The sequence below is a fragment of the Coffea arabica genome, chromosome 1e, assembly GCF_036785885.1.
Source record: "Coffea arabica cultivar ET-39 chromosome 1e, Coffea Arabica ET-39 HiFi, whole genome shotgun sequence".
NCBI classification, from domain to species: domain Eukaryota; kingdom Viridiplantae; phylum Streptophyta; class Magnoliopsida; order Gentianales; family Rubiaceae; genus Coffea; species Coffea arabica.
Window position 1 is genome coordinate 10,360,028 of NC_092311.1, and position 10,360 is coordinate 10,370,387.

The 10,360-nt window shown below is 31.9% G+C and overlaps 1 pseudogene; it reads left to right on the forward strand.

Moving 5' to 3' along the window:
- The first annotated feature begins 7,003 nt into the window (after nt 1–7,003).
- Nucleotides 7,004–8,355, forward strand: LOC113691532 (loganic acid O-methyltransferase-like; annotated as a pseudogene).
- Nucleotides 8,356–10,360: the final 2,005 nt, after the last annotated feature.

Sequence of the window (10,360 nt, forward strand, 5' to 3'; positions counted from 1 at the left end):
ACATCATAGGGGAGTATTACTTTCTTTATCTTGATTTTCCTTTTTACACATTGAGAACAATGTGTATGTTAAGTGTGGGGGGAGAATTGAGATTATATATATTGTATGTGATTGAATTATTAGTTGCAAATATTGGACTTGTGTTAAAATTCAAAATTTTTCTAAAATCTTGTCCAAAATTGCAAACTTGCCCCAAAAAGTTTCATATTTTTTCAATTTTATCCAAGGGGTAACAAGTTTCATACCATTAGTAGTTCAAATTCCTTCTACATTTGAGATAAATATATGTGATTTGGAAACTTCTTTTCTCATTTAACTTGGAAATGACTATTATGTGATTATAATTTTTGCATTTGTAGGAAAGTATATCTTTTAAAGTGGAGAAAATTATGCCTATATTTTTTTTGCATATTTGATGAAATTTCTTCTCTTTATTGGATTTTATAAGTTAAGTGATAAATATGGTCAATAAGTGCAATACTCTTCTCATGATTATTTTTTTAGAAAATTATTATTCCCTTTGCTATTAAAAAAAAAATGATGAAAAATGAAAAAAATGAAGAAAAAGAGAAAAACAAAAAACAAAAGAAAAAAGAAAATAAATAAAAATTCTTCTACTCCAATGATTCTTGTACTTAGTAACCGGGAGTCTTCATCTACAAATGTCGACTTTCGCGTAAAACGGTACTTGAATTAAGAGTATGCAAAGCAACTTGAGTATGTGAAGTGTTGAGTAACCGGTGATCTTCATCTAAAAATGTCGATCCTCGCGTCAAAAGGCATTCTCACGTCTTAAGTAATATTTAGATATGTAATATTAATAAATATCTTTTTAAACAGAATTAAAAGATGATCATGAGTTTAGGAAGCATTATTATTGACCATATGAGTTACTTACTTGTAAGATTGGGTAAGGATGAAAAATTGATTTGAATTTGTTATAATGACGGTATAATTGGCTCTCCTTTACTTGATATTATGAGTACTTGAACTTAATTGAATAATTGCATAATGGTTATTTACTTTGTTTTGAGGAAATGAAGTTGAAATGCTACATATGTTTATTTTCAAATTTTGGATCATTGTTGGTTTGTATTTTTATTGCTTGAGGACAAGCAATGGTTCAAGTGTGGGGGTATTTGACAAGGGTTTATTTACGTATTTTTAGTGTGTTTTATTAGTTAATTTTGGTTTGATTATTTAGTTTTATAACTAAAATAACTAAGGTTTTGGTAAAAAACTACATTTTATGTTAAAATGGCTAAACATTGCATTTTATGGATTTTTATGGTAAAAACTTCATATTTTGTAGGTTTAATGATTCAATCATCAATGAAGTGCATTGAGAAGATATTTGGATGATTGACGATGGATTAAAGTGGGGAAAATAAAATATGAAGTGTAAAAGGAAGAAATGCAATTTGAGGACAAAATCAAGAAAAGTCAGCTTTGACAACTTAGATACATTTTCGTATTTTGACTATATCAGGAGCTACAATGATCGGATCAAGGTGATCTTGGTACCATTTTGAAGCTAAGAGATATATCTACATTTGGTATGAAGACATCAAAGTCCAATTCAGCCGTTTTCTTGGTCAAAAGGTCGAAACACAGAAACTTATCTGGATGGTCGAAAGCTGAAGCCCAGAATTGACCAGTCTATGGTATTTTGACCATATCTCCGTCCACCGATCTCCAAATTAGATGATTCTTGAAGCATTGGAACTCTAATTCAAAGGGCTACAACTTTTGTGTTTTGCACAAAAGCCAGTTCGGCCTTCATCATGGAGAAAAATGCAGTTGAAGTGAGGTCAAAAGTAAAAACGTGTCTGGCAGCCGAATTTCTGTAATTTGCTCAGCCATTTTTCTCATCTTCACACTACTTTCCAGCTAGAGTTGGAGAGAAAACGTAGGCTGCACATGCTTCAGAAGACATAAGGAAGAGATATAGCCAAAGTTCCAAATCAAAAGCCATTATTTTTGACTCCCTTAACAAATTCAGATTTGGAGAATCATAGCAGAAATTTTTGACTGGTAAGGGAAGGACTTTTCATCAGCTTATATGCAGAGACATTTGAGGTCTAGGAAACAGATACGGGAGAACTTGAAGAGTGCAGAAATGTAGTTCTTCCATTTCCTTAGTGTAGGATAGTGTAGTAAGTGTAGTTCATCCATTCTTGTATAATGGCTAGATTAGGATGAAAATGGAGATGAAGAAAGAGAAGTTGAAGCTCAAGTGACATGGGTTATCTCTTCTCCAACTCTTTATCTTTTGTATTGGATTCTTAAATATAGTTAATATGCAAGTTCTGGAATTTATGTCTACTATGTGTTTCTAAAGTTTATGCCTTGGGTTTGGTTGAACTTTCTATGATTGTTAGTGTTTATCATTTGGCTATTTAACTGCTATGATTTGAGCAAGTTATTTAGCACTTTAGCTCTTTAAATCATGATTAATCTGGTACCATTAATTGTGATTATCTAAGGTGTTGTTTCTGCAATGAAAATTGAGATTTAACATTGGTTCAAGAAGTGCTAAACATAGGGAGTACACTCACGAAAGTAGAGGTGCACCTATGTGGTTTTTAGTGATTCATTTCATGTAATTTCACTGAAGAAATGAACTTGTAGCTAATTTCATAACCATGAGAATAGGTATGGATTAGTTATAAGTATAATTGATTCACTACGAAAGTAGGATTCAAATGCATAAGGAAATTACACCATAATTAGCCTAGATGTAGTAATTAATGATCTAAATATAACACTTGCATGAGTAGCTAGGGATACCACAACCCAAGGAGCTTTCATTTGTTATTTTGTATAATTTCAGTAGGATAAATTTATTATGATTCATTGATAGTCTAAATAATAGAGAAACTTTAGTAATACCGGTAATTGTTCACTCTTCCCTGTGGGATCGACCCGATATATACCCTAAACTACTAGTTGATCTGTATACTTGCAGTGAACGGGTGTAATTCGGTATTTTTTAGCTTGCACGTATGTAAAATACCCGTCACCCGCCCCGTTGCCATCCCTACCCCGAACCTATTGGATGGTAACACTTTAGGACTTTACCACCATGTTTCGTACTTTTAATTTTGACAACTCATATGCATAGTTTTCTTTTCAAATTACCCCTAATTTCTCAATAGTCAACTTTTATACCGTTGTATTTTCTATTATATATTCACTATAATATTCTACTATTACATGCTATGATATTAGATTATAGTATAAATTAAATAAAAAAAATTCCACCAATCGCCGCCTTATACTTGTCCTTTTTCAGGACCATGTGGGCACTTTCATTGTGACCACTATTATTTTTTATTTGACATAATTTTTTAAAATATATATATATAACATCAATAACAATCATAATTATCAGTCTTTTGAATATTTGGCCAAAAATAACAAATGTATTTCAGTCATTTTTTCACATTTGAAATTATGCAAATCTAAATCAATGTCTATGGATTTTTTTACAAACAATATTCAAGATGTGACAAATAAAAAATCAAGCAAATTGACATAACAAAATCATAGTTTTACTACAAAACATAAATAATTGCCAAGAAAGGGTACATTATTTTATCACAACAAAATGCTATTTTGTTAGTTTTAAATTACAGTTTCTACATACATATTACTACTAATACATTATATAATAGGTGAAGGCAGAGCGAATAGAGTTCTATTTAAACTGATGCTAAATTATACACAAGTCTACACAATAAGTTAGTTAAACTGATGTCCAACATCACATCATGCAATAGTAGAATTTTTTGATGAATATATAATAAGAGAATGCAACAAGTTAAAAGCTGACTACTAAGAAAATAAGAAGGTTGGGTATAATTTGGAAAGCAAAATATGTACATGAGCTTGTCAAAATTAAAAGTACAAATATAATTCATTTGGGGGTAAAATATATATTTTTAAAATTTAGGGTGGTGAAGTGCTACCACCCCGTAAATTCAGGGGAACGAGGTGTTATTAACCAAAAGGTGCACTTCATGCATCAATGTTTGGACATGTAAGCAAAAAGATGGCCATTGGCCAAAAAAAACTGGCTGGGTAAAAAATTATGAATGCATAAATTCGATTCATTGGAAAGTTGAGCAGTCGGAGGACAGCCATGTGACACAATGATTGAACACTGTATAGCCAAAATTTTAAAAAAAAATGCAAAATGATGGACGAAAAAGGGCAGCGAAAGGCATGATCAGAGAGCAAAAGTGCTTCTTACTGGACTAACCCCCTCTCTATTGCATTGGAAGCAATATCGAAGGGGCAGTTTTATTTTAAAATATAAGGAAGGGGGCAAAGTGCCTATTTATTGAATTGAGAAAAGTAAAGTATAATTGAGAGTAAATTTTAGAACCGGTTAATGCTTTTAACATTAAAATTAATTTAAAATTTATTTTCAAAAATCAACACCGCTCATAATATATTTTATTCTTTGTGTTAATTAGAAAGAGAATTTTGTATGAAAGTTATCAAGTTTTATCATTTGATTGATCAGTACAAATTTTGTCACGATTTTGACCCATTTTTACCATTCAAATGTTTTGTGTAAATTAAATTTCAAAATATTTTAAAAAATATCATCTCTTAGTATGTTGATTTAAAAATCAAAAGAAAAGCAATGACACAATTGCATAAATCAATAATATTATCTAAATTTAAATATAAATAAATTAGAGAAACCAATAGAGAGAAATTTAATGGAGAGGATCCTAACACATTGCTGTTATGTACTTCCTTCGTCCCAATGGAAGGGACGCTATTCAAAATTTTAGGTTGTGTTTAGATTGCAATTTTCTGGAGTTCTTGTAGAAAATGTATTATAACGATTTGATACATGTGCAGTAAAAAAGTGATTGGGAAATGTTTTCATGAAAAACGTATAGATTTTTTTGGTAAAAAACCCATTTCCAAAGAAGGCCTTAACTTTTTAAGCAAAGTAGAAGCAGATTTGTATTTGAGCTGTTTGTACCCTCTTTGCCCCCGTTCTTTTTTTTTTTACAGCAATGATAACATTTTTATACCCTAATTTAAGGGGGATGGGAGTCTAAAGAAACTATGTATAAGGGACTAGTAAATATAAGAACTTATTAAACCAAAGAGGTGTTCTGACACCTCCGTTGAATTTTTTTCATTATAGGTAGAGTTCGAATCCCTGACCTACAACACAAAGAGGGACTTTAATCTCTTTTTGATGAGGGACTTTAATCTCTTTTTGATGGGTACTGTGATTTGGCTCGGCGGTTCTCTTTGCCAGTGACAGAGCCAGGATTTTTTTTTGGGGGGGCCAAAATTTTTTCCTAATAAAATTATCTTAATATATTATGTTCAAAATAATTTTCTTCTATTTAAGTATATGACATCTAAAAATATCAAATATTAAATTTAATTATAAAGGTATGTCTATTCATAAATATGCGGTATAGTCATAACAAAAATTAACAAAAAAGATAACTTTTGATTAAATATTTTATAACATCACAAACCATACAATTTGCACATTATGAGAAGATGCTCTCCAATATGTCACCTATGCAATATATATAACCATGTAATATAAAGGTAACTATTTTCAATTGAAAAAAGATAAAAGTTATGTTAACATAATTTGAAATTTCAACATCTTTTCTTAGAAGTAAATTGAGCTCTACGCTCTTTCATAGAACTAAATTCATCTATAATTGAATCACTGCTAAATTTTTTAGCAACTTCCTTTTCTATATACACAGTTAAACAATCATTCAAGAAATTATCTTCCATCTTGTTTCGGAGCTTTGTCTTGATTATTTTCATAATTGAAAATGCCTGCTCTGTAGTTGCAGTTGATATAGGAAGAGTAAGAACAAGTCTAATAAATCTGTCAATAAGAGGATATATCACTGATTTTCTTGTCTTCACCAAGCCTTGACATAACTCATGAATACCAGATAATTCTTGCAATTCATGATGATTTGGAATGTCGAGATCAAAATATTGAAATTCTATTCTTAGACGTACTAGTTCTTGCTTTTAACAATTATGAATTGGGTCTTTTTATTCTAATACATCACATTGGGTCAATTTACTATGGAACATCAAATTATATGTTTAATTTTTGAAAGTTAAATAATTAGTACAATAAAAAATAAATAACTTTTTCTGAAGAAAAAAAGTAATTCAAAGATGACTAATTCATATATATATATATATATATATATATATATATATATATATATATATATATATATCTCAACTCTTATAATATAAACTAAAATTGTAAAAATTTAGGGGAGGCCAATTTTATTTTACACACATATTTACATATTATGAATTAAAATTTTCAAAACTTAGGGGCCATGGCCCCCTCTGTCCCCCTTGGCTCCATCATTGCTCTTTGCCCCATTGATAAGTGAAAAAATTCGTAGAATCACGAAAGAAGATGCCGTTGGTCTCCCGACATTTTAAATCCATTTTATGCACCGTAAGAACCACGCACCAAAGTTGACCACATATATTTGTGGTGCCGTCACACACCAATTCTTTCTTCCAAATATATTTTTTCATGGGTCCAATAATTCTTTTATCAATACCTTTATTCTAACAAATCAACAGCCTTTACCTTTGGTAAAAACTACCTACTACAGTTGGATACGAATTTTTTTAGTATAAAGTGTCATTAAACTCCTTTTAACTCCTTTAAGTCTTTTAGATCATGTCGTCTTATTTAACATGTTTTAAGAAGTTGAGTACCTCTTTTTGACAAAAAAAATATATTTTATTTTAAGGAGTCGAATGATTCTTTTTGACCAAAAAATTTTTTAAAAAAAGTTTGATCACCAAATAGTATCATTTTAAATAGTTTAGTCACCGTTTTTCAACCAAAATGGAGGCCTTCACGTGGAAAATCAACCCTTGCATCAACGAAGGCTTATTTAAGTTGTTATGGCATCAACGAAATTTGTCTGGAAACTGGACTCCACATGGAGAACGGAAATCATGCAAGTCTTGCATGCAAAACACTTGTGGAGAGCAGTAAATATATGGTGAATAATGGAAATCACTACAAGAAAACTAAAGGAAAGCCTGAATCACACCCCATGGCTGGTGGAAATGATTCTAAGAGCTAAGCCTGAAACATTTTTTTTTTCATTTTTCATTTTTCATTTTCACAAAACCATTCCATCACATACCACTCAATTGACATTGTGCATGTGAATTTTTGTGTCACACTTCCTATAGAAAGGGGTGATTGAAGCTGCAAAATGTGAAATTGTACAAGCAATTAAGGAGAAGCTGGAAAACGACTGGCCAAAGACATTTGTGATTGCTGATTATGGATGTTCCACTGGACCCAATGCATTCCTTGCAGTACAGAACATTGTTGAAGCAGTGGAGCTAAAGAACAAATCTCTGCAACAGAGCCCACCTCTCGACGTCCATGTTTTCTTCAATGATCTTGTAGACAATGATTTCAATACTCTCTTCAAATCCCTCCCTTCACCCCGAAGATAATTTGCTGCAGCTGTACCTGGCTCCTTCTACAAGCGTTTATTCCCTAAAGCTAGCCTTCATTTGGCTAATTCTTCTTATGCACGCCATTGGTTTCAAGGTTCCAGAAGAAGTTGGAGATCATAATTCATTAGCATGGAACAAAAGCAAGACATATTGTTCGGGCACAAACAAAGAAGTCACAGAGGCATATTTTGCTCAGTTCCGGAAAGATCTCAACAGGTTTCTGAATGCTAGAGCAGAAGAACTTGTCATAGGCGGCCTTTTGGTGATTTAATTACCCGGTGTTCCGAGCGGCACCCTTCCTTTTAATACCGGTGCAGGCTTCCTCCAAGAGCTGTTAGGATCATGTCTTTTTGAGATGGCCAACTTGGTAGGATCTGACAATTTCCATCTTCATTTTAATTTGATCTGTAATGCAAGTATTGGGGGTCACACTCATCAGTTCAAATGATTTCTTCTGGCTTTGTGGCAGCTTGTTTATGTATGCTGCAGGGATTTATCAGTCTAGAAAAAGTGTATTCATTCAACTTGCCAATGTACTTTCCATCAATTGAAGAATTAGACCTGGTTATAAAAGGGAATGGTCAATTTAAAGCAGAAAGAATAAAGATATTGGATCACCCAATGCAGCACTTGCCTTTTGATGCAAAAATGACTTGCTTGCAGACCAGATCTGTCTTTGAGGGCTTCATCAAAGACCATTTCGAAATAGACATTGTCGATCAACTGTTCGATCTATTTGCTAAGAAACTTGAAGAAAGTTGCTCAATCTTTGATCAGGAAATTCGCAAAGATACTGACCGATTTGTTCTGCTCAAACGCGTCTGTTGACGGATTGTTGATTGGTTGATTTACTATCTAAACTGATATGCACTTATTTTTGTCTCATAAAGTATCACCAAAGTTATGGTGACATTTCTTTTCTCTCAACTGTTGATTGTCTACATACTTGATCATATTCATGATATTCAACTCTCACGTAGAGCTGAGATTTTCTCAAGTCAATTTTCTTTGCTGGATTTGGGTTCTCATTCTACTTGGCCATTATGCTTTGATCTAAAAGACTAGATTATAGTTTTCTCAAATAAATGGCTCCTCGAGTCAAGTTTTCAGGAAAACCTACTCGTCAGCTGATGTTTTGGCTCCTTTACAATCTCATCCTCAACAGTGAACGACAGCTATTCTTATATATCCTTGAGGGACTTACCATGAGACATTCGGGCGAAAGTTGCTTTAGATTGTGTAGGTATGTCTAGTTCAAATTGATTCGTGCAAGTCTTAATCCATCGGTGTAACACATACAGTTTTGATATAATGGTGAACTTTACACCAAAATAGTTATATGAGTTGATAATTCAAATTTGTACTCAAGTTATAGGAATTTATATCAGAAGTTATATAAGAATTACATCAACCAGTTTGAACGAGTCAGAATTCAACTTGTCAGGCATGTTTCCCTTAGTTATCTGACTGCGCTAATCTTTGTGAAGTATAGACTATAAATTGCATCTTCTGGACCGTTAGACAATGATTTATGCTGTTTTATGCTCCGGAAATTTACTTGCTCCTTTTCTTCTCAGTCTTCATAAACAGAGTTAGTAATAATGTATTTGGTAACGTTTTTTTATTTCTCTTTTTTGCTATCTAAATTTGGTCAAAGTCATCCAAGACTGTATGCTCAAAACTAAGCGAAACATTTCATCAAAAGTTGATTAGTTGTAGCTTGTCCTGAATTTCCATTTTGAATTTGCTAAGGGAAATATTATTTGCACTCCATTTTTTATTATTTATACTCTCACTGTTTTTTTTATCATATACTCTAGTAAATGAAAATTATATAATTAAAATAATAATGAAAATGTGATTAACAAAAATAGGAGTGTAAATAACATTTTCCTTTTCTAAATATTTCTAGACAACGCTCCAAACTGACTGTCCTTCTCAAGATCTTTCCTTGAACCTTGTGTTGACAGAAGTAATTCTTAAATGTCCACTTGGTTTGACCCCATAAATTGTGCCATCAACACAAGTTGGCTTAGTTGGTAAGGACCTGTAATTTCCTTATAAAAGCTCATTTATTTGAATTTCGTTGTCGATGTGAGAACTGTGTTGATGGACGATCCGTAAAAACCTTTATAAACGACATGTGATTCCGGAAGCATACTTTGACGCATGGTGTTGACTGAAGGCGAACTTACCCAAACTTTTTTTAATCGAAAAAAAAAATGTCTGCATTACTTTCACCAGCCGCCTAGTGGCCTACTAATGCCTGTAGTTACCCTTGAGGTGCCGGTCAATTAAGTACAATTACTAGTCCAGTGCGCGCTTTGCTCTAGAGGGCGTAGTTTTAATTTTTAAATGGATTATTATCACTTTACCCCCTTAAACTATATCACTGCTATCAGTTTATCCCCTAACGTTATCTTTTAATCACTTTACCCCCATAAGTAATTCAACTCAACATGTTAAGAAATTTTAGACAAAAATACCCTTTTATTTTATAGCATTACTACAATGTTATTATCAATTTATTTGTTTAGATTATAGTGATACAATCATTTTAATTCCTAACATTATTTTCTAGGCATTTATCTCATTGTTAATCTAACTAGTATGGTAAAAAATTTTAAATATATTTACCCTTTTATATATAATTAAAAATAAAAAAATTGGAATGGTTATTCTTCTTTTTTTCACTTTGAGAGATTGAAAAACATAAAAATAAAAGGGTTTTCTCAAATTTCTTTTTTTCACACTTATTAATACTAGGAAAAGAAAAAAAGATAGAAAAGAAGAAGAAAGAAAATTAGATTTTGCAAAGAAAGAAAATAAAGAA